The sequence below is a fragment of the Kogia breviceps genome, chromosome 20, assembly GCF_026419965.1.
Source record: "Kogia breviceps isolate mKogBre1 chromosome 20, mKogBre1 haplotype 1, whole genome shotgun sequence".
NCBI classification, from domain to species: domain Eukaryota; kingdom Metazoa; phylum Chordata; class Mammalia; order Artiodactyla; family Physeteridae; genus Kogia; species Kogia breviceps.
The window spans coordinates 29,813,250-29,838,283 of NC_081329.1; the positions used below are offsets into that span (position 1 = coordinate 29,813,250).

Below are 25,034 nucleotides of genomic sequence, written 5' to 3' on the forward strand. Positions count from 1 at the left end.
GATTAAGCCCCGCAAAACTCATGAAATACAGTATTACTGAAATAGATCTCTAACTACTTTTCAGTACACAAAGGAGGCATGAATTAAAGCTCTAGATGACAGAAACACCTTCCCTCCTTGGCCCTATCCTGTAAAAAATGTGTGGGGGGAGGGAGAGGGTGTGACTTCTAGGCACCAGAAATCTGTTAACTACAACGTGACAAAATATAATAGCTATGATCTGTTGAGCACTTTTAACTATATACTAGTATCTTATAACATTATTTCATTTAATTATCACAGAACGCCTACAGTATCAATTTCTCAGTTTTACAGATGATAAAAATTAGGCTTAGAAGGAGACAGTTTGCCTAAGGTTATCACAAAAGCGGGAATACCACTCCTTACTGATAAAAAAAGGTACATAAAAAATAATGCGCTAGGGCTTCCCTGGTGGCGCAGTGGTTGAGAGCCCGCCTGCCGATGCAGAGCGCACGGGTTCGTGCCCCGGTCCGGGAAGATCCCACGTGCCGCGGAGCGGCTGGGCCCGTGAGCCGTGGCCGCTGCGCCTGCGCGTCCGGAGCCTGTGCTCCGCAACGGGAGAGGCCACAGCAGTGAGAGGCCCGCCTACCGCGCAAAAAAAAAAAAAAAAAAAAAGGCCTAGAGACTCAGGATCTATACCTAGAAAGCTGTTACCCCAAAAAGTTAACGTAGCTTTCTAGGTCTTGACACAACCTTTAAAACAAGCGAGATGGAGTACATGTTCCAATTCTAAAGTTCTATTATTTATGAAGACCACCATAGAGAAGTAGCTTTCTATCCTGGAAAGAACCAAGAAGGTGCCTACCTGTAAGTCAAAGGTTGGCAAACTGTTTCTGTAGAAGATCAGAAAGTGTTTTTAGGTTTTGCAGGCCATGCAAAGTCTGTGTCATCTAGAATACAGTCTCTCTTTTTTAAATAACCCTTAAAAATACAAAATTGGCTGAAGGGCCATATAAAAATAGGTCTTGGACAGGATTTGGCCCACAGGCTGGGTCTAGTTTGTTGACCCCCGCTCTAAATCAATTGTTTTGAGGCTATTTTGAATTAGGAAAGAGAAGAACGATGGACGAGGGGAGGAACATTTGCGCAGACTTCCTAACGGGCATTCCTATTTAGAAGTAGGACATTCAGGTCACTGCCTATCTAGATGTATCACTAAGCACAGTCTTGTTTCTTTTCCTTCCCTTCCATCACCAACCAACATCACTTTTTAAAAATGGCTATCTTTCCACTATACATATGTAGCCATTTGATCTGAAAAGAAACAAAATCATCTTGAAGAGTACTTAGTGGTGCTGAACTTCCTCCTTTGCTTCCAAATTTATAACCCAATCACTTATTTCTTACTGAAAAGCAGTTTAAAAAAAAAGCAGTAAATACATGCAGTGATAAGCATGCTATAAATACCACTGGTAAAGAGTCTAGGGATCAACAGTTCACCTAGATTGATTCATTTCAGAGATACTCACTGAACACCCACTATGTGCCAGACACTAAGGAAAAAGCAGGAATCAAAAAGAAAGCTCTCTTGGAGCTTACATTCTAATTCTAGTAGGAGGAGACAAACCAAAATAAAATATAGAGTATGTCAAATGGCAGTAAATACTAGATACAAAAACAACACAAAAATGGCACGAATGAATCCCCAGTGTGGTAGAGAGACTGCACTTTTCCATAGGGCAGTCAGGGAAGAAGGTGAGGTACACAAGCCACACAAATATTTATTTTGGAGACCACTTCCCCCTCCCCACACTGACACTCCCAGAGACCTTTGCATACATCACTTTATCCACAAGGCCTCTCTTAGTACAGTCTATTTTTTCCCATTGCATGTGTCTTACAACAAACTGTATCCTTTACTTTTTATATCTGCTATTATTTTTACTGTCTACACACACACACACCCCAATGTGAGCTACATAAGGTGATAGATTTCAGGTTTTGCTCACAGATAAATCCCAAGAGTTGAGGGCAGTACCTGGTACATAGCAGGTACAGAATAGATACCGACTGGGCGGAGAGAGTTCCAAGTAGAGGGATCAGCAAATGCAAAATGTGGTTAGGCAGGATGTACCTGGGGACGAAAAGAAAGTCCATGTGGCTGGTGGACAGCAGGGGAGGAGAATAGCAGGAAATAAAACCAGGAAGTGTGTGTTATGTGGAAGGAAAGGGTTTGGGAGGATTTCACAGCATCTAGAGCATAAGTCAGAACACTAAAATCCACAGGGCAAATCTAACTTACCACCTGTTTCTGCAAATAAAGTTTTATTGGAACTCAGCCATGTCCATCTGTTTTCATACTGCTATGTTTGCTTCTCCATTACAATCAGAGTAACTCTACACACTTTTCACACTTACTCTGAGCAAGATAGTAAACTATTAAATGATTTTAAACAAAGCAGTCACAAAATCTGGTTTACTTAAAAAAACAAAGTCCTCTGGCCATGCAGGTGTACGGGAACAAGGACAAAAGCAAGGAGATAACTAGGAAGCAAAAGCAATGGTCTAGTCAAAAAGTTTGACCCAGGGACTTCCCTGGCAGTCCAGGGTTTAGGACTTCGCCTTCCAATGCGGGGCTGTGCGTGCAGGTTTGATCCCTGGTCGGGGAACTGAGATCGCACATGCCCCACCACCAAAAGACCAAAGCATAAAACAGAAGCAATACTGTAACAAAATTCAATATGGACTTTTAAAATGGTCCACGTCAAAAAAAAAATCTTAAAAAAAAAAAGTTTGACCCAGATAGTAGCAGAGGAGGAAGTGAGAAGTGGATGGATCCTGCTGTGTACTCTAGAGCAGCGGTCCCCAAACTTTTGGCACCAGGGACCAGTTTCATGGAAGACAATTTTTCCATGGACTGCAGGGGGTCGGGGGGGGGTTGGAGGGATGGTTCAGGCAGTAATGCGAGCGATGGGGAGCGGCAGATGAAGCTTCTCTAGCTCACCGGCCACTCACCTGCTGCGTGGCCCGTGGGGACACACACACACATCCCTGCTCTAGAGCAGGGCTTGGCAGACTCTTTCTGTAAAGGGCCAGGAAGTAAATATTTTAGCCTCTGCAGGCCATATTAGCTGCAACTACTCAACTCTGCTGTAAAGCATGAAAGAAGCTACGAACAAGTGTAGCTGTGCTCTAATAAAACTCTTATAAAGATGTGAAATTTGAATTACATATACTTTTCACATGTATGAAATCCTATTCTTCCTTGGACCTTTTCGACCATTTAAAAATGTTTTTAAAAACATTCTTAGCCCATAGGCTGCACAAAAAAAGGTGGGGGCCAGATTTGGCTGGGGCCGTAAATCACCAACCCCTGCTGAAGGCAGAGCCAGAAGGGTTTGCTACTGGACTGCAGGTGACATGCGAGAAAAAGCTGCCAGACACACTACCGGTCTCTCTGCTATAGTTAGTACTCCTAACGAACTGCCCCATACACAATACAAAGCAAGTGCACTTCTGTAAGAACTTTTTAATTCCTGTAATCAGCTACTATAAGCCGTTCACAGTCACTGTACCCATGGTATAGCTATCCAGGGCCAAATCCCATAGAAAAATCAACTGAAGGCAAATATACCAGCAAAAACAGCCACATTTTTGGCTTAAGATTTAGGGGCTATGCTCTTTCTTAAAACACACACACAGTGAAGTCTCAAGCTACCAGGGTCTGTTTTTTTTTTAATATATAAAATTAAATCAACAAATAGCCCTTCAATCCATAGCATGATCAATTTTTGTTTCTGTTTTTATTTTGGGGTGGGGCAAAAAATCAAAGCAATAAGACAAGGATAGGTAGGAAGACAAAAGAGAAGCAAAGTAAGAAAAAAGAAAAGGATAAAGTGAGGCAGGGAGGACAGCAGATTAGCATGCATATATATTGGGTTGGCCAAAAAGTTCGTTCGGCTAATGAATCCGTTTTTCAATAAAGTTCTTGGTGAAAATGAAAAATGTCTTATTTTTACTTAATACCAAACGAACTTTTTGGCCAACCCTACACACACAAAGAAATTCAGAGATGTGTTACTCAATTAGAACGAGCAACTTCACATACAAGGGACACAGAAACTGAGGCAGAGTCACAAACTTTGCTACATGCAATGATTAATTTTAGCTACAGGTTCAGGATTCCATTAGGTTAGGTTAGATTATAGGTTCAGGTCTCTTTAATTAACTGAGGAAACACTGTTCATAATTCTTCAACCACTCCTCATCCTTAAGCCTCAAGAGACTCTTTCAAATGGTTGAACCACTGCATGAGGGGAGACACTAAGGCAATGAGAATAGAGTAGGCTAGAAAGTGTCAAGTCACAGTTAGAGATGCTCCACCAATGTCATCCACAAACCAAAACCTCCTGATATATCACTGACATCAAAACCAACAAATCAGCTGTCCCCTGAGGTCAGGGCCATGCCTGTGTCCCTTCTGTACTAAAGAGAATCCTGACTTAAGCTGACAGGCCTGTGTTACAGTAAGCAGGACTACAATCTACAGCCAGATCCCTTCAGCCCCTGTGAGCTGGGGGAAAGCAGAGCTGAGAAGCAACGAGGGCAGATGAATCAGGAGGCAACTACACAAACAACTTTCCAGATACCACAATCACATTTAATGGCCATCCCAGGTGATGAACAATGTCGAGACACATAGGAGGCACTTGATAACTGAACACAAAGCCCTTCTTGCCTTAAATGAGGACACAAATTACCGTGGTGCATAAAACAATAGTTGCCCGTGAGCAACATAAAAGATGAACACTTTCTCTTCACGGTGCTTACAGATTGGTAAATCTAGAAAGCCTACAATGCCAATTTCCTGTAAGTTTTCTAGACACATTTCAATTCCTGGAATATGTATTATCCTATCTTCTCAACAGAGAAACAGGTAATTAAATTAAAAAGCCTGAACCAAACAGTTATGTTCAAGGGTATTTTTCTTCATTTGAAAGTTTTTCTTTAAAAAAAGGAAAAAAGGCATTGATTTAATCACAATTTTGTTTTAAACATCTTTTGTCCCTTCCAATGCCATGAAAAATTGAGTTGAACGTCAGTTTATTCCTGCTCCAATAGTCCAGACAGCCAACAAGTCTGATGTTCATATAAGAACTAAAAGACAGCAAAGAAGTTTGCTCACGGACATACACAGGTGCCCTAGCCACAGGGTTTTCCAACCGAAAAAGGCTGGCTCCTTTTCCCCCTTTAAGTAACCCCTAGATATTCTACTGCAAAAGCAGGCAAGAGCAAAGACTCCAACTGCCATTATTAACAATCAAAAGGCAGGCTCTGAAAGAATATTAGAGCCCCAGAAAAAGCATGACTGAAGGGCAGTAAGAGGTGGGAAAGGGGGGAGTTGTCTCCCCTATCCAAATAGGTTTAGTTAAGCAAAGTGAAAAAGGTGTAGGGATGGAGATTCCACAATGCTTTTAATATGCTTATGTAAACTATGAATATGCACTGTTCCTAAACTTACTGTTGACCGGGATTCCTCTGTTCTCCGAACACAAATTCAGGAACTGGTATACCAAGGAAGCAATCTGGGAAACACAACTCTCTTCTGCTTATTGTTTTAAAGTTAGTATTAAAAGTGAGCAATAAAAATTAAAATCAAGGCTCATCAGTCAAAGTTAATTAAACCTTTTCCTTATAACAAATATACACACACTGTGTGTGTATATTAACAATCCTTTTCAAAACAGCAGATTTACATATGCATATCCCTGAATTGAAAACACCAGCATGAGCATACAAAACACTTTTAACATCTCTAAAAATATGCAACAACAGATTGAGAGATTAATGGTTACAAAACACAAAAGTCAAAGAGAACTGCAATATGAAAATAACTAATCTTCATTTAAAAAAGGAGGGAGGGCTTCCCGGGTGGCGCAGTGGGTGAGAGCCCGCCTGCCGATGCAGGGGAGGCAGGTTCATGCCCCGGTCCGGGAAGATCCCACATGCCGCGAAGCGGCTGGGCCCGTGAGCCATGGCCGCTGAGCCTGCGCGTCCGGAGCCTGTGCTCCGCAACGGGAGAGGCCGCAACAGTGAGAGGCCCACGTACCGCAAAAAAATAAAAAATAAAAAAGGAGGGATATTAGTGAAATATGAGATATACAAGTAGACAGCTCTACTACAAAGGTCATTTAAGGTCAAAACTTTATTCTTATTTGGGGGAAGAAAACATTTACAAGCCTTCACATTTTTAAAGATAATAAATACAATGATTTAATGAGCAAACACAGTTGTTTAAAATATATTTTGTATGCTACTAAACTATGCATGACTTTGGATCTCTGAGGGGTGCAAAAAATATTGGCATTTTATATACTTCTATACTCCCATTTCCCCAGTTTTTTCCACACTCTTATTAAATTTTTAATGTAAACTTATTGAAAATGATCTTAGACATATTTTTATTAATCTTGTGCAATCAAGAAGGAAAAATGTAAGCAAAATTAAGTATCAAACCTTTTTTTGAATTCAGAGTTCATCTCTTTTGGAACACTTTTTTATTCAGAGTTGGCAGTGCTCATTTTTTGTTGGTGCTTTTTTGTTTGTTTAGAGTATCACTCTTTGAACCATGCAGGTGTCAGTGATACAGTAACTCTTAAAAACTATTTCACTGTGGTCTCCAGAATTTTCTTCCAAGGTACTGACCCATTCTCCAAGTTTGGATGCTGACACTTTCTTAATCTTACCAGAAGGTGTCCACAGAAGGTTTTCTGAAAAACCAGGACTCATATTCCTTCCTCATATGACCCTAAAATGGTTTGTGGATCCCCAAATTTTCATCAGTCTCTATTCAACAGTCTAAAACACTGCTTTACTAAAAAGATAACATCAACACTGTTTGGACACTTGATAGTAGAGACTATTATTTACATGTGTGTGCACGCACGTGTGTGTGCGCGCGTGCATAATAATAAAAAAGATAGCCTGTTATGAAAGGAAGTTGTCAGCCTTATCATTGACTCATCTAAGAGCAAGTTATCTACTTATCTATTATCTGACACATAGTAAGCACTTCACAAATTCAAAGGTTTACTGAATGAACCCCCAACACTCTTTAGTCATCTTGATAGCACTGAGATAGTAGTAGAAGTTTCATTTCACAGGCATTTCATTCACTGTTCAATAAAAATTTCAAACTATGAGCCAGGCCCCTTGACAGACACTGAAAAATAAAGACTAAAAAGCAACTCTGCCTTTAATTCCAGTAGCAGAGGCAGCTAAATAGACTATCATAATACGGGGAGAAAAATCAACATGCCTAATGTACCATGAGAATATGTCTGCTATGGTCATACAGTAAGAAAGTCATCTCACCAAATCAGTAATGGTAGTGGGTAGGTCAAGGAGGCTTATTAGCTACAGAATGTGGTGCCTACAGGGAACTGCAATATGTCGAAAGACAGGAGGTTAAAAGATTGTAGCAATACAACTACTGAGCCTGCGCGTCTGGAGCTTGCGCTCTGCAACAAGAGAGGCCGCGACAGCGAGAGGCCCGCGCACCGCGATGAAGAGTGGCCCCGCCAGGTTTCCGTAGTGGCACAGTGGTTGAGAGTCCGTCTGCCGATGCAGGGGACACGGGTTCGTGCCCTGGTCCGGGAAGATCCCACGTGCCGCGGAGTGGCCGCAGCAGTGAGAGGCCCATGTACCGCAAAAAAAAAAAAAAAAAAAAAAGAGTGGCCCCAGCTTGCCGCAACTAGAGAAAGCCCACGCACAGAAACGAAGACCGAACACAGCCAAAAATAAATAAATAAATAAATATTTTTTAAAATGGATCATATATTCACCTTTCTCTTTAAAAAAAAAAAAGAGTGTGGCAACAGATGAAGCTGCATAAAGGCTCAGGAGCCTGAATTTTATCCAGACATTAACAGAAATCCAACAGGCTTGAGGATTCTAAACAAGGGGAAGACAAGATATTTTAGAGAGAATAATCAGACAGTATAGATGTGAGCTCCAAAAGTCTAGACTGGAGTCTGCTAGATAATATAAGCCCATGAAGGCAGGGACTTTTATCCATTCGGTTCGCTGCTCAATCCGCAGCATTTATCGTCAGGTATCATTTACTGAATGAGTGAAGGAAAGCCAGCTGAAAGACAACTGCAATAAACCAAGATAGAAAAGAACTGAGTTAAGGCAACAGGAGACAGATACAGGAGCATGACTAAAGCTGCTAAACAGCAATTATTTTATATATATGTATAATTTTGGGGGGCTTGTCAGTATTCAATATCTCCTTTCCCTTCTACTAATGCAATTCAAAAAGACTCAGTATTATAAATTCTTAGGTCTGCAAAAAAATCCAAGTTAAAAGAGCTACAAAAATGTCATTTAAAAATTGTTCCTAGTGGCAACATTAAACAAATCAAGATTATTTAATTTATAGTCAGGACTATAGTTACTCTTCATCTCTGTTGAAGTCAGAAAATTATTTGAGTCAACATTTACCAAGGTTTCAAAATAAGCAAAGAAAGCTATTAGGTGCTTAAAATGAAACAAGATGAATTTAGCTTAGAGATAAAGAAATTCCTAACCAAGAGCCAGTAACATGCCGTTAAGGGATGAACGTTCAAGTGTCCTTCTCTACCTTTTTACAAAGACAACACAGAGACGCTTAGGGGAAGTCATTTAATCTCTTCTCATCTGTAAAAATACGGATTTGAATTGAAAGAATTCCTAAGACTTTTAGTTCCACAATTAAATGATAATTTCTTACCTACTTACCTCTCTATTAAGAGGCCTTACATTTGTTTGTGTGTTATTTTGAACATGCTCCTCTTTTACTTTTTTACCTCCAAGAAAATTTTAATATTCTTATATGACAGAAACATTTCTTCTTAATTTTCCTCAGGCAGGTCAGAAGGGAGGGGAAGCAACATCTACTGAGTGCCTACTATTTACCAGTGCTATCAAATAGTGTTTTTATCATCTCCAAAAACTGTATTCAGTACCATGATCCCATTAAGAAATTGAGGGGCAAAGAGGTTAAATTATTTGCCCAAGATGACGTAACTAGTTAAGTGGTGAAACCAGAAAGCAAACTCCAGGGCCCAAATTCTATTCACCACCCTAAATGATAACTTATTTGAGTGCCCAAGAATGTCATCCTCTTCTGGTCCAGAAATTACATGTTTTTCAATACTGGCCAGAAAAAGTAACTTATGGAAACGTTTCATTATAGAGCTGTACTGAAATTCCCTAACCCCTCTAACCTGTCACAGCTTCTTTCCCCATATAAGAAAAGGAGGAAATAAGTATTTCTGCTACTCTTTAGGAGTACTAACTGTAATTCTTTACCCTTCTTTTCCCGATGATACACATGACAAATGACAATCACAGGCATTATATATTCTCAGGGGTATCCCTAGCGATATGAACAACTCATGTTCCAAGATAGCATATTTGAATGAAAACAAATCAGTAATGTTATTATAGAGGTAACCACCTCAATTTCTTAAATAAATCATTACTTTATTTTAAATTATTTTCAACACATCTTACAACTGAGTGTAATATACTGCTGTTCTAGAGCAGGGTGGGCAAACTATGGCCTTCAGACCAAATCCAGCCCACCATCTGTTTCATAGGTAAAGGGTAAAGTCTTTTGGGAAGACACGTGTTCATTTACGTATTGCCCATGGCTACTTTGCTGAGAGCTCAGTAGTTAGGTCAGAGGCCATAGAGCCTACCAAGCCTAAAATATGTACTATCTGGCCCTTTACAAAAAAAAGTTTGTTATCATCTGTTTTAGACTGACACTTGGATCAGAGTTCCACTTTATGCCTATTGGGAACTTAGATGTCAATATACCAAACAACCTAGCTTCACTATCTTCATAAACCTGTTCTGTACTTAGATTTTCAGAGCTCCCTGGACTTATCACAATTTCATATACTTGGTTTCATTTCCTTGGCTTTCCCTGGACTGAGAGCAGAATATCTATCCCAGTCCTAACACAGTGCCTGGGACATAGATGTTCAGTGGAAATCTAAATGAATACCTGAAAATAACCATATGATTTAAGACACAATCAGTCAAGAGTAAAGGGGCTTCCCTGGTGGCGCAGTGGTTTAGAATCCACTTGCCAATGCAGGGGACACAAGTTCGAGCCCTGGTCCGGGAAGATCCCACATGCTGCAGAGCAACTAAGCCCATGTGCCACAACCATTGAGCCTGTACTCTAGAGTCCACGAGCCACAACTACTGAGCCCACATGCCACAATTGCTGAAGCCCACACGCCACCACAATGAGAAGCCCACGCACCGCAATGAAGAGTAGCCACCGCTCGCTGCAACTAGAGAAAGCCTGCGTGCAGCAACAAAGACCCAACATAGCCAAAAATAAATAAATTAATTAATTTTTTTTAAAAAGAGTAAAGGAGAGATTCAGTCCTACAGAAACTTGCTGCTCAAAGTGTGTTCTGTGCAGCAGCGGAATTGTTGGAAGCTTGTTAGAAATGCAAAATCTCAAGCTTCAGCAGAGATGTAAAACTGCATTTTAACAAGATTCCCAGATGAAAATTTGAGAAGCAGTGCTATAAAAATAAAACATGGTGCTTAATTATATTAAAGCCCTCAGTTTGATTTCCGATATGGGCCAAGTTGCTTTGCATGGGGAGAAACAACAGCTCTAAGGCTTCATCCATACTCTAATCTTGAAATTCCAAGATACAAAATACAGACTTATATGAACAACTTTAACAAAGGGGGTACTCTGGGGGGAGGGGGGTGGTGAGGGTTTTTGGTGTTTTGGTTGTTGTTTTTACTCGGCGAAGAGAGAGCTACTATTACTTAAAAAACAGGACCAAATAAGGGATTGTCTATTTTGCCTATTCCAAAAGAACATGACCAGAGAACATCCATCCTAAGTTAAATGGAGTACAGATATGTAAAAAATGCTTTTTAAGCTATTTATATGTCTGCTTCTATGTCCTGTTAAAACTGACATGTGTTCATGAAAACTTCAGTCTTTAAAGTATGATGGCAAGATTTTGTGGGTTAATAAATTGATTTGTTTGGTTTTGTGTTTGTTTTACCAGAGAAAGGAGAGGAAAATCAGCACTATTTCCTGCTGTTTAATTTTGAAAGTGAGGGAAAAAAAAAAAATCCCTGGAGCCATGACCTGCTCAGGCTTAAAACAATCCTTAGTAGGCAGTTGCTGCATGCATTGGGTGGTTACTTCTCTTCTACAGTAAAGGAACTGAAGCTCATAGAGGGCAAAGTAATTTAAAGATCAAACAACAAGTAACTGATGAGGTCAAGATAATGTACTCTTAAATATAAGCCCTAAACTAATCAGAAATAATGTTGTAATAATTCAGGGATACTTTAAACCACTGCACCAATTTACCAGAGTTTCAGTTTATCTCAACTCCGAATTCACAGTGCTTTTTTCTTTTGACCACTCCACTAGCCCCCACATTCTGGCACGTATACTAAAACTATACAACCTTGGGCATATCACTAGACCTCTAGGAGCCTTTGTTTCTTCTATAAAATAGACAGTCTTCCTTAAAATGTTGTTATGACCTAAATGTAACATCAAGCATATAATATTTATTCAAAATTATATAAGTTTTCAAATACAAGCACTTAAAAAGATTGACAAAGAAGGTCATAGTAAATCATCTGCTCCTTGCCATCAGTAGAAAAGCGACAGGCTAAGATTTCTACTTGGGGGTGTTGTGGGAGCTGACTGTACGTGACAGACTGCTGCTTACAAGGGAGGTCCAGCAAAAAGACCTAGATACTTCTTAAAGCAACAAAGCAGCAGTTAAAAAAAATTTACGATGACCCTAAAAATTGTACATTTTCAAGTAATCAGGCTTAAGACAGTCTAACAGTAGAAATACAGATCAGAGATTGTCTCTGGTCACTAGGTCGGAAGAGCTAACTCCAATGAAAGCAAGAGTCAAAAATGGATAATGATTATTCATTTATCAGACTGCCAAAGATCAAAAGGCTTGGTAAAATTGTGTTGCCAAGGATGTAGGGAAACAACTACTCTGATACACTGTGGGTGAATCTCTATGGAGAGAAATTTAGAAATATCAAAATTACCAAGACACACTCTTTGCCCAATTATTCCATTTCTAGGAATTTTTAAGTAAAATAATGCACAAAGGAGGTTACTGAGTGCGATCTATAGTCACAAAAAAATGAAAACAAATGTCCATCAGCAAGGGACTGGTTATATAAATTATGGCACACCCACATAAGGGAATACCACCAAAGTTTACATATTGATGTGGAACACACAAGATATGTCGTTAAGTAGAGAGGGAAAAAAGGAGGGTGCACAACAGTATGTTAAGATATGCTACCAACTGTGAGAAAAAAAATGTATGTATAAAGTGACTGCTTACATACACACAGAATCTCCTTGGAAGGTAAAAAAGAAACAGAAGTCACTGACCGCTGCCCAGGAAGGGAACAGGTCGGCTAGGGAACCAGAGTCAGAAGAACACTTCTCGTGGTATATTCTTCCGTACGTTTGAAATGTTAAGTACCCGTGAATGTACCTATTGAGAAAACACCACTGCTTACACTTTTTAAAATACTACAGGGGTAACAGAGAACAAAAGATAGTCTCAACTGAAGTTGAGTTCTCCATGTAGCTGAAGTTATCAGAAACAAAATTGTGTATTTTTAACTTTCTTCAAAGTTAGTAGATGATGGAGCCAACCCACTTGTAGAGCATTCAGAGAGTAAAAGGTGAGTTTTTACTAAAAAGTACATAGATAAGTGGGTATTCAACAGCTATGAAAAAGGGCGCTTACAGAGCACATTAACCAAGGCCTTGATGCACTTACAATGGAGGGCAAATGAGAGCAACAAGAAGCCAAGGATGGCAGCAACAAGGGCAAAAAGGGCCAACACAGAGCAGGGCTACAGAAGTGACCAGTGGTGACTGTCATGCTGGCTGCCTTTCAGCCTTCCTCATGATATGCTTTGTCAATGCCCTAAATTTGAAGTTGCCTGCTTAAAATCTGGAATGCTGTTTACCTCTGCTACCACTGATGTGTTACTCACCCTGTAGCATAATTCTTCAGATAAATTCTTTCTTCTATCATAAAAAGGCAAAAAAAAAAAAAAAAAAAAAAAAAACAGGAAGGAAGAAAGAAAAAAGATAAATGTATCCTGCTGGCTTGGAGGTTACCCTATCATACTTTCAATAATCAGCTCAAAGAAAGCATGATATCAAATACAAAAGCTGCTTATAAAATGCAGAAACATAAAATGCTAACTAAAGTTTACTAGGGAGAGTAACAACTTCAAAACCAAAACCTAAAAGTTAGACATGTGACTTTTTTATTCATATTCAATTAAACATTTATTATGGGCCCACAATGTTTTGCTTCTAGGTCTTTGTACATGCTGTTACTTCTGCAGGAACCGCTCTCTTTCCCACCCCACCCATCTGCTTCCCCATTTTCTAACCTCTCACATGTGACTTCCTCTGAGAAGGTTTCCCTAACTTTCCCCACCCCCTCTTCTGGGTTTCCACAGCACTCTGTTTCAGCCCATCAGAGCACTTATCACTGTGTGTGTTAATTAGAAGACTGTATCTTCTCCACTCAGGACCTAATCACTGTGCTGGCACCTGGAAGATGTTCCATAAATACTTGCAAAGCACCAGACACTGCGTTAGATAGACAGGGTATAAAGATGAAAAACCAGATCCTAAGTTCACTATCAATACAGTGTAAAATGGGCTATGAAGGAGGGGTCTTCAAGATATCAGGGGCTTGAAGAGAGCTCTCTAAGTCAGCCTGGAAGCAGGACGGGTGACAAGGAAGAAATAAAGGATATGCCTAGGCTAAGTCTTCAAGGTTAAATAAGAGCTAACTGGTAAAGAAGAGAGAAAGGATTCCATATAGGATGAAAACAAAGGAGCAAGAGAAAACAAGGTGGACCTGAGGAACTCCAAGTAGTTTGGAAGATGCAAACCTCAGCATGCATCAGAATCAATGGGGGGCTTATTAACATACAAATTGCTGGACCCCACCCCCAGTTTGTGATTCAGTAGGCATGGAATATGGCCCCAAAATAAGCACTTCAAACAAGTTTTCCAGTGACATTACTGCTACTTCTGGGCCTAGGACCACACTTTGAGAACCACTGGTACAGTGAAACACAGAGGGCACACGAAGCAGTAGCAGTAGACAATTTGGAGAAACATGGGAGGTAAAGTACGGGATTAAAAATCATATATATGATGCCACAGAATTTGGCACTGGAGGATCTTAAGCAGAGTTTATTTTAGAAAGATGGTAATACGTAACATTTACAGAGCACTAGACTTATGTGTAGCTCAATGCAGTAGCTGCTAGTCATATGTGGCTATTTCACTTAAGTTACAATTAAATAAAATTTTAATTTAAGTTCTACAGTCAACCAGCCATACTTCATGAGCTCAAGAGCCACTTATGGCTAGTGGCTACTGCTTTGAGTACAGGTATAAAACATTCCACCATCGTACAAAGCTCTATTAGACAACACTGATGTACGTTACATTAACTCGTTAAATCTTCACAACTTCATTATGAGAGAGGTACTGTATTATCCCCATTCTATAAAAAGAAATGTGGCAAAGAAAGATAAAGCAAATTACCCAAGGTCATAAGGCAAGTAGTACCAATATGGGATGCAAACCCGGATGGTCTGGTCCTTGAGCCTGTGTTCTTAACTGCTTCTTGATAAGATCATTCTTGGCAATGATGTGAACTAGAGGATGTTACTGGAGAAAGGAAAACCAGTAAGGAAGCTACTACACTAAGTCAGGAGAGAAACGATGAGGACCTGCACCAAGAGAGTAGCAGCTAGAATGCAGAAAAGGCTCATTAATAGAGATGTTAAAGCAGTAGAAAAGACTGGGGATGGACTAGAACTGAATCCAAAAGAGGTGCAAGTGAGCCGCAGAAGATGGCACCAAAGTTCCTGTTTCTGGAATCAGAGTCAATGGCAATGCCTCTCACCACAGTAAAAAATCAAAAGAGGGCTTCCCTGGTGGCGCAGTGGTTGAGAGTCCGCCTGCCGATGCAGGGGATGCAGGTTCGTGCCCCGGTCCGGGAAGATCCCACGTGCCGCGGAGCGGCTGGGCCCGTGAGCCATGGCCGCTGCGCCTGCGCATCCGGAGCCTGTGCTCCGCAACGGGAGAAGCCACAACAGTGAGAGGCCAGCGTACCACAAAAAGGAAAAAAAAAAAAAAAAAAAAAAACCCACAACAATAAATAGACAAAGAACAGAACCTTAGGGAATCCAACATGTAAGCTACAGGCAAAAGATAAAAAGTCAGTAAACTGAAAATGAATCACCAGAAAGATGGGAGGAGTGGAGGAAGACCTAGGAAAGAATTACCCCAGAGGTCAAGGGAAGAGAGAATAGTAAACAAATGCTAAGTGCTGCTGAGAGGTCAGGTAAGATAAAGACTGAAAACTGTCCACAAGAGCTGTTTCAGACAGTGTTAGGGCCAAAGGCCAGATTGCAACAGATCTGGAACAATTGTAGACTTTTTTCCAAGAAGTTTCAAAATGAAGGGAAGGAGACAGGATGTAGATGGAGAGATGAATCTGGAGCAGTGTTGCTTCTATTCTGACTTGATGGGAGAGACTTCTCCATGATAAGGGGGCAAAGAGCGAAAAGACTAGAACACTTGATGGAGCAAGGTTCCTAAGGCAGGAGAGAACAGGATCCTGCACATAAACAGAGATATTACCTCTAGACACTTCTTTCACGTCCTCTGAAGGGGCAGTAAAGGGGTAAGTACAGATGTATTTAGGGTTGTGTGGCAAGGGTAAAGCTGGATGAGCTCATATGGTCAGAGATTCTCTTCTCTCTACGAAGTAGGATATGGGAGTATCTGCTGAAAATGAGAGAGGCAAAAGGGTTGGAGGGAATACTGAACTGCTGCAGAGAAAACAGACTACAGACACAGACATACATCCCCAAGCAGAGGACAGAGCTGGGACTAGAGGCCACAAACTTGCAAGTGGCACCCTACCAGTGGGTTTGTGCCATTTTCTTCAAAATGATCGAGTCTCATAGAGGAGCAGGGAGAGGATGGTTGGCTTAATTTCAAGGTTGGGGTTTGCCAATTAGATGCAGGAGTAAAGTGAGTAACTGCAATCATAAACCGTAAGGCCAAGCAATTAGAAGAAAAGCATTCATGGGGGGATGGGAGGGGCATCAGAATCACACAGGGAACCTTCTTTGAACTACATACCCTATGGGAAACCCTGATGAGATAAAAGCACAGGTGCAACAAGAGTGAAAAGAGAAAAGTGAAAAATTAAGGCAGTTATGGTCACAGAGTAGAACAAAATTCAGGTTTCCAGAGGTACCCTGTCCTGGGTTCAAAGTGCGTTCATGAGAGTAGGTGTGAAATGTGCTGTTTCCTGTATCTGAATTTCAGTCACTAGGCAATTCCATCCCCTGACTCCCTCAGCCAGTTCCCACCACAGGACATGTTGGTTCAAAGCGCTGGAGCAGTGGTTCTCAACCCTAGCTGCACATCAGATGCACGTGGAGACTTCACCAAACAAACAAACAAACAAACAAACAAACTGAAATCTGGGCCCCACTGTTGGAGTCTAATTGGCTTGGTGGTTATTTTTTAAGGCTCCTCAGGTAATTCTAAAGTGGATTTAGTGTCAAGAACCACTGCTTTAGAAAGAACAGGACTTTAGCTTTATGTTAGAGAATTAAAGGAAAACAGACTGGCATGAGAAGAAATAAAATAACTAAAGCAGGAAAATGGTGAAAGAGGATCTAAACCCTACGTCAGATATTTAAAGATGTCCTGAATAGAAAAGTAAGGAAACTATTAAAGCACAGCATCATACTCAACACACACCCAAAACTGTAATAATGTTTCCAACAGTTCTGTTATAGGTTCTAGAAAACTCAGGAGTTAAATGCTTCGCTGTAGCCAATGACTAAGAAAAAAGACAAACGTGCACTGTACTAAGCAGAAAGAACTGAAAACCAGCGCTGAACAACAGCTCTCTAGGTCAACTACAGTTCACAACTCCCTGGAGGAAAAGGCAGCCTACAGTAAAAGCATGATAATAATCTCACGTACATGGACTCTACCTCTTCTGCACAAAAGGTAAAGGAATCAGCTGTCTTCTTTCACATATACAAAGGTTTTAAGTTTTTTAGTCTGCCTGATTGTCTTCCTACAGCAGTCACTTTCCCCTTAACAAGTTTTACCAATAATCTTAAAACCACCTACTGCAAATCTAAATGCTACACTCCTATAATCTCTATGCTTAATTTAACCCTAAACCAAATAGTGCCATACTACTCTATCCAATTATTTTATAAGTAAATGTCTCCAATCTTAACCTTTATTTGCCACTTCCTAGTCTATTTGCTAAGTTTTACAACAAAGTAAAAGTTAAAAGTAATGCAGAGATGAACGCTTAGTCATAAAGACCAAAAAAGACAAACATGACCTGTTGTCTGTTGCCTTCCCTGTAAGGTTTGTTTACTGGTATTACAAACTCACCCAGAACCAAGATACTATGTATACATAACAATGAGTGACAGACTGTACACTCCTAGGCCACCCATATTTAATGCCTTTAATGAGAATTACTTCATTAATTAATAGAAAGGCTTGTACCTTTCTATCTCCGTCTTAAATATTTTAAGTTCAAACCAACTACCCAAATCACTCGAACATCATCTGAGTTGTGGACTTTCTGAAAATCAGGCTTAACTGGAAGTGGACATTTTTTTCAAAACTCAGAGTACTTTATCTCCCAGCATTAGGGTAGTTTAACACGTTCTCCTAATACTTAGCTAAAACGGAAGAAAACTTTCTAATTCCTATAGTTTGGATCATAAGAAAGCAGTCTTTTCCAAAAAAAAAAAAAAAGGTTTCGACTTTCTAGAGTCTTCAAACACCGAAACAAGCAGATTTACATATTTGTGGTTTACAAAAACCACGAAAATTCTCTACACCAGGGTTCATCCTATGGTTTCCATTAAGGAAGAGATTTCTAACAATGTTATTTTACACTCGTTGCTCCCTAAAACTGTAAGACAGTACTACAGCCTAACGAGAAAAGCACAAAACCGAGAAAGGCCCGACCACTCCTCCCAGACGCGATTAACTTGCTGTGGGGCATTAAGCAAGACACTCAAATCTCTCTGGCCCTCAGTTTCTCTATTTGTGAAATAAGATTAGAATCATTTTTATCCAAGATTGCTACTGGCTTCAAGTTCTACAAAATGGAGATGATTCTACTCTTTATTTTTTTCTTAGGATGTATCTATACTTTGTAAGCATAATCCAAAATAAAAATTACATACCGTAATAAAAATGTATACTTTAATATAAAATATTAACATAAAACATACAGAATATAAATATATAAAATATACTATAATCAAAAAATATACCTTACTCAACACTACAGCCAGACTTATTTTTTCTTAGCAGGTCTTTTTCTTTAATTGTTAGCAGTTAAAAACTATTTTGACCCAGAATGGCATTCTGCAAATCTAAATGCTACACTCCTATAATCTCTATGCTTAATTTCGACCCTAAACCAAATAGGGCCATACTACAAACTGTTTCTTCACCTGTTCCCTAATAAAGCTGAAAGTAATTCTTTTGACTTGAATTTACAGAGTTATGTACAAGTGCTGATGAAAGCCATCTGTTGGGAACTTTGACTTTCCTGTCAAAAGGAGAAAACCAGAAGAAACAGCCTAGATTTTCCTGGGAACCAGCTGCAGCTGAATGAGTCCTAATCCTACTCCAGCTGGGAAAAGCAGAAGGGTGAAGTGGCTACTGGCTTAATTCATCTGCTGCAAATTCTTTATGAACTGACTCCACCCCTGAGTAGCCAACTGATAAACAACTTTACCCGACTGAGGCTCTTAATTAATCCCTATATGTAACATTTATTTAGTTCTTTAAAAAATTTCAAATCAGAGCATGAAAAGTATTCAGTATTATAATTTTAAAAAACATTTCCCAGTTCACTAGAAAAAAAATTTTTAACTCTAGTTTATTAACCAGCAAACTTGGCACCCAGATTCAGTCCTCTCACATATCTAAGAAACATGTCAGTGTAAATATACTTTATCCAGTATTCTAAATAGAAAGGGAAGAAATATCTGTGAAGGAGATTCTTACAACCTCAAGAGGCCTGGAATGATACAATATTTTTTTCCCCAGATTCATCGCACCGATCCTGTTATCTATTTGCTTTCATAGTATTAACAGTAAGTACAATGTAAAACAGTGCTGGCCCATGTGTCTGAATGAACTGAATAAAAAACAGGCAGCAGAATAGGAAAATAATGTATTTTGCATATATTAATTTTCCATTTGCCATTTTATAAGAAGCCATAATAAAAACTTGTATTATTAAATAGCTATTATATAAATATATCATGCCTATAAAACTTAACCATGTAAAGTTCTTTTGAGACTTCAATAGGAAAGTACATATTAAAGCACTCAGAACAGTGCCCAACACACTGTTAGGCCTTAACAAATGTTAGCTATTAATAGGTTTCTACAAGCAAATGCTTACATTCCCTTGGCCTCCTGACAGAGGATAAATAAAGAGGTAGAAGCAATTTGTAGTACCTTCTGATGTCTTCATTATTTCTTCCCTTTATTTCATCAATTTACAAGAAGTTAGCCCAAGAAAGAGTAAAGGGTTAGCAACTTTAACTGTAAGAAAAATGTTTAGGTTGTGTGCACTGGCTGGGTACAGAAGTTTGATGAGCAATGGCTAAATCAAAGGTTGCTTTAGTAGCTCAAGTTTTCTTTCAGGGTGTCATGGACTGAAAACTACCAAAGCACACATAGCTCAAAGGCTAACTAGAAGACCAAAAGAGTATCTGTATAGGGGCTTCCCTGGTGGCACAGTGGTTAAGAATCCGCCTGCCAATGCAGGGGACATGGGTTCGAGCCCTAGTCCGGGACGATCCCACACGCCACGGGGAAACTAAGCCCATGCGTCGCAACTACTGAAGCCTGCACACTGCAACTACTGAGCCTGCGTCCCTAGAGCCCGTGCCCTGCAACAAAAGAAGCCCGCACACCACAACAAAGAGTAGCCCCGGCTCGCCGCAACTAGAGCCCGCACGCAGCAATGAAAACCCAACACAGCCAAAAATAAAATTTTTAAAAATATCTGTACAATTGATTGTATTTAAATAAATATTGCATTACAAACATATCTCTGCCTGAGTTATTTTTAAATTTCTGTGTTTTTTTTCTTTTTAAATAGAACAAGTCTGCTGAGACGAAGTCTGTTTATATTAACCACATTTATATTTAATCCACCTCAATGACTTGTTAGTAACAAATTTTTATTTCTAGCCAGCTTCTCCTCAGGACCCAGGACATTTAAGAGTCACCAAAAAATGGTATAAACAATGATGTAAGAAATATACAACTATTGTAATTATAATTAATGTAATTAATTATAATGTAAGAAAATATAATTATTGAGATCAATCAGTTGCAAACTCGGTGACATTACAAAATCTACAATATTCATGTCGCTGTATCCTTGACATTACTTAAAAAACAATGTCAAAACAAATAAATAAATAATGTCAACTATACGAAGTTAGGATAATTTTCGCTAAAATAATTCTTTTCACTTAAGGACTGATACAGTTGGCATTATCCTCCATTCCCTCCCCCATGATGTAAGAATTAAAACTTGCAACTTAAAGAGTTTCCCAATAATTATACTATGAAATACACTTCCTTGCATGCTCTAAGGATTTTTAAATTGAGAACTTCTTCCACTTTTTACTACTAATGTATCTCTTCTCAACTTTTTTGTAGCACCTTTGCTTTGCAGTTTTTTGGTGCACGTTTTTTTTTTTTTAATAGACAATCATTCTGCCAAGCAGTCAACACACCCCTGAATTTAATAGCATGGACAATTACTATAAAGTATGATAGCAACAAAATATCTGAAAACATTACCAAGCTTACATTTATAAACAATTTTATCATATCACTGTTCTAACACAATATGTGAAACAATTTTACAATAAACACCGTTTCCAAATAGCTAAATCAAAACTATCATTCTTAACTGTCGTAACCTGAAAACATATTTCCATTCTAATCAACATCTCTACATAAAATACCAAAGTTCCTGTCAAAGCCCCTTTTATTCTATGAATTTAAAATGCCAAGTTCCAGTAACACAAAATAATCTGGACTGCACTAAGAGTTCACTGAATTGTGATATAACTTATATGAGAAGGCTAGTATTTATCATTTGATCTTTCTGCTCCAAGTCACCTAAATAATAACATTAATAACCTAATGGGTAATAAGCTAAACAATAACATTAGTTGACAATATCTTCTCTTCCTTTCCCAAGTGGAATGCTTCAGCAAAATATAATTCTGTTCCACAACACTCCACAGACTAACAACACTTTCCTGATGTGGCTGATTACCGTAAGCGTATAGTTTTCTGTACTAGTAAGATGGAACATAAGCTTTAGATATTCAAGTAAATTATTCTGTGTGTAAAATGAACCCAGAAATTTGAAATGAAGGTGAAAATTACTCCTGAAAGGGAAATGGATCCTTCCAAGACTCAGTGTCCAAAGTAATTCTTTTAATGGACCATTAGAATCTCAAATAATAATTAGCCTCACCCAAGAAACATCTCATTCTCTTTCTCAGAGATTCACAATACCTAATTGTTACCAAAAAAATTAAAAAAAGTGAATGCAAAAAACTAAAAGTTGTATTTCATAAGCTAAACAAACGATGCAAAAAGTTATTCCACATTTCTATGCCTTAATCCCCAACAGGACCTAAACCCTAAATGCACTGTTCATGGTAGACGCCTAAATGCTTACTGAATAAATAATGAATAAATGAACAAATTATCTTACATTAATATCTGTATTTCAAAAAAAAAGAAATTTGCAAGGGGAAAGTTGTTATTTAAGCTAGTTACACACTATCACCCTCACCTATATCCCATAATTCAAGGGAAAGCAACATCTTGTCCCAAATGAAAGCTCTCTATTACAGCCATGCAACCAATCCCAAACTACAAATCAGAAGACTTCAGTGACATCTGAAAGGGAAATGAAACACAGAAAATATCTTTAAGAAAAAAAAAAAAGTCATGTAGACCAAACTGGTTTTTTAATTTATGGACCTCAGGTATACAAAACTACATTATTCATAATCTCTGGTTTCTGATACATTCTTAGTGCTGGTTCAAAGTCAATTTTAGAATTCATTCTATGACAGAAAGAGAAAAAAGGGACGCAGACAGTGAAATGGGAACGGGGTGGGGGGACACATGTCCTTTTACAAACAGAGAATGTGCCTTGAAGTTAACACCAAGAACATTTACAATTGTGCACTTGAATGCGGTGACAGGCGTTATACCCAACAACTCCCAAGAGGCAGTAGGTATCGCTGTCACAAAGACTCTGGAGCCAAAATGCCCAAGTCCAAAACCTAGCTCTGTCACCTAATATCTTTGTGACTCGGACAAGTTACTGAACCTCTTTTATGCCTCAGTTTCTCCATCTGTAAAACAACAGCACCTATCTCATTGAGTTGTATGAGGGTTAAACGAGTTAATATATGCATGGCTGTAAAGTAACTTCTGGCATATAGTATAAATACATCATTAAGTTAAATAAACTCACCATAAACTACAACAACCTAAAGTTAGAACAGCAAATCTCCCTTATAACAAGGATAAAACTTTTAAATCACAGTATCTCCAGATTCTCCATCAAGTGAAAACACACTTAAGTTCAAGTGTCTTCACAGAAACTCTTAAAATATCTCTGTACAGCCATCTCACCAAAAATAGCAAAACAAAAACCACTCAGTGGCTGAAAAGTTAATGTACAGTTCCTTCCAAAGGTTAATATCACAATAAATTAAAAGTTAGAACCGTATAGAAAAAAGTAAAGAAGAACGTACTCAGGCCGCTCCATAGTCCTTGAACTTCATCTTTCACCTGCAGCTGAGCAGACCAGTAGGTACAAATGCACTCCATAGCAGGCAAGGCCACCGCAGCTCCAAGCAGAGCACCGGACCCAGAGTAAGTACTCAGTAACTATTTGTTGAATTAATTAATGCCCTAAAAGTGAAACTACTTCTAGCCTACACTTTCTTTTCTCCACCCCTGTCAAATATAATCTCGATAATTTTTTTAAGAATATCTAGGTTTTCATAACAGCAAATCAATCAATTCCAAATGGGAAATGATTGGACAGTTTTTTTTTTTTTAAAGAGTAAAGTAATTAAATACAACAGAAGGAACAAACATAATCTGTCCATAGGAGGAATAATTCCTTGCCCTAGAGTTTACTGTATTATGATTTTTAATGTGAGCTTTTCATATCTTTGGGGAAAGTCATGCACAAAACTTAACCACTGAAAATAAGACTCCATTCAAAAATATATAACAGATCTCATCAACTCTAATTTTGTAGATACTATCGTAAGTTTATTTCCCAATCAGACCAGTACAAATACACAAAAGTCTACTCAACGAAACAGAATTTTTCCAAGTTTAGTTACTTTGGTTAACAATACTGTATGTTAAAGTTATATAAACCAAAGAGATGTTTCTAACCATAGCAAACCAGCAGATCTCTACTGGACTAAACATTTTTTTAATGCAAAGATCTCAGGCTCAGCTGCAAAATAAGGATTGCTGGATTAGATGGTTCTTAAAAGTCCCTTTCAAAAGTAAAATCCTAGCGGGACCTCCCCGGACACGGGTTCGAGCCCTGGTCCAGGAAGATGCCACATGCCGCGGAGCAATTAAGCCTGTGCGCCACAACTACTGAACGTGTGCTCTAGAGTCCGCGAGCTACAACTACTGAGACGGTGAGCCACAACTACTGAAGCCCACATGCCTAGAGCCAGTGCTCCACAACAAAAGAAGCCACCGCAATGAGAAGCCCGCGCACCTCAACCAAGAGTAGCCCCCGCTCGCCGCAACTAGAGAAAGCCCATGTGCAGCAACGAAGAGCCAACGCAGCAAAAAATAAATAAAATTTTAAAAAAAACAAAAGTAAAATCCTAGAGTGACAGGACTCAGTTTAGTCCTACACTGTACTACATTGACTAACCTTAAAAAAATATGCATTACTGACATTTTACGTATGGCTAATATTTTTTAAAATTAAAATATCTAATTCAAGGGAAATTATAATAAACACAAGCACCCAGGTGTTCTAACAAAAATTTATAATACCCAATTCACAGATATGACACTGAATTCATTCTAAACTTTAAATTATTTCCTGTTTCCATGCACTAAACCTGTAGACACCTGATAACAGTTGTTGGAATCGTTATATTTCATTTCAGCCACGTGATCAAGAAACAGTTCTTACAGGTAAGTCCTTACAGCACTGAACTGCAGAATAAAGTATTTCAGTTACTTGTCCACCTTGAATTTTCAATACTACACCCTTAATAAATGCTCCAATGATACAGAACCATGTTATGAATGGGACTGCCTATTAATCCATGACTCCATCAGAATCATTTTAAGGGTAGTAACAGTTAAGATGATGTTTCTGTTTCAAAGTTCACAGGGAAAATTGAACCTTAAAACAGATCTCTAAAACCTTCATCCAAAAAAAAAAAAAAAAAAAAAACCTGTTCACTTTCAGTTGCTATTTAAGCAAAAATCTACTGGTGGGTTACTAACTGCAAAGAATTTAGATCAAACCTCAAATATTTTAAAATACATTCAATGTTAACTTTAGAATCTTAACACCCTAGAAGTAGCCTCCATGATCTTAAGCAAAATGAAGATGATGTTACTGGTGTACACTAAGGTGTGCAACAACTTAAAGTACAGCCACTCCCCCACAGAACCACAATCCAGAACACCTGAAATAAATTCACAGCTAAGACACCAGGTCAACAACGTACAAAGGAGCTACTAACAAAACCCTCCTCATCCTCGAGTATCTATTTAAGGGCCAAGATTGACTGTTAAGAAGACATACTTT

The 25,034-nt window shown here is 38.9% G+C and overlaps 1 protein-coding gene across 3 annotated transcripts in view; it reads right to left on the reverse strand.

Annotated features, from left to right (window-relative positions):
• The window catches only part of KAT6A (lysine acetyltransferase 6A), a 102,443-nt gene that overhangs the window by 73,243 nt on the left and 4,166 nt on the right, over positions 1 to 25,034 (reverse strand). The window lies entirely within an intron of this gene.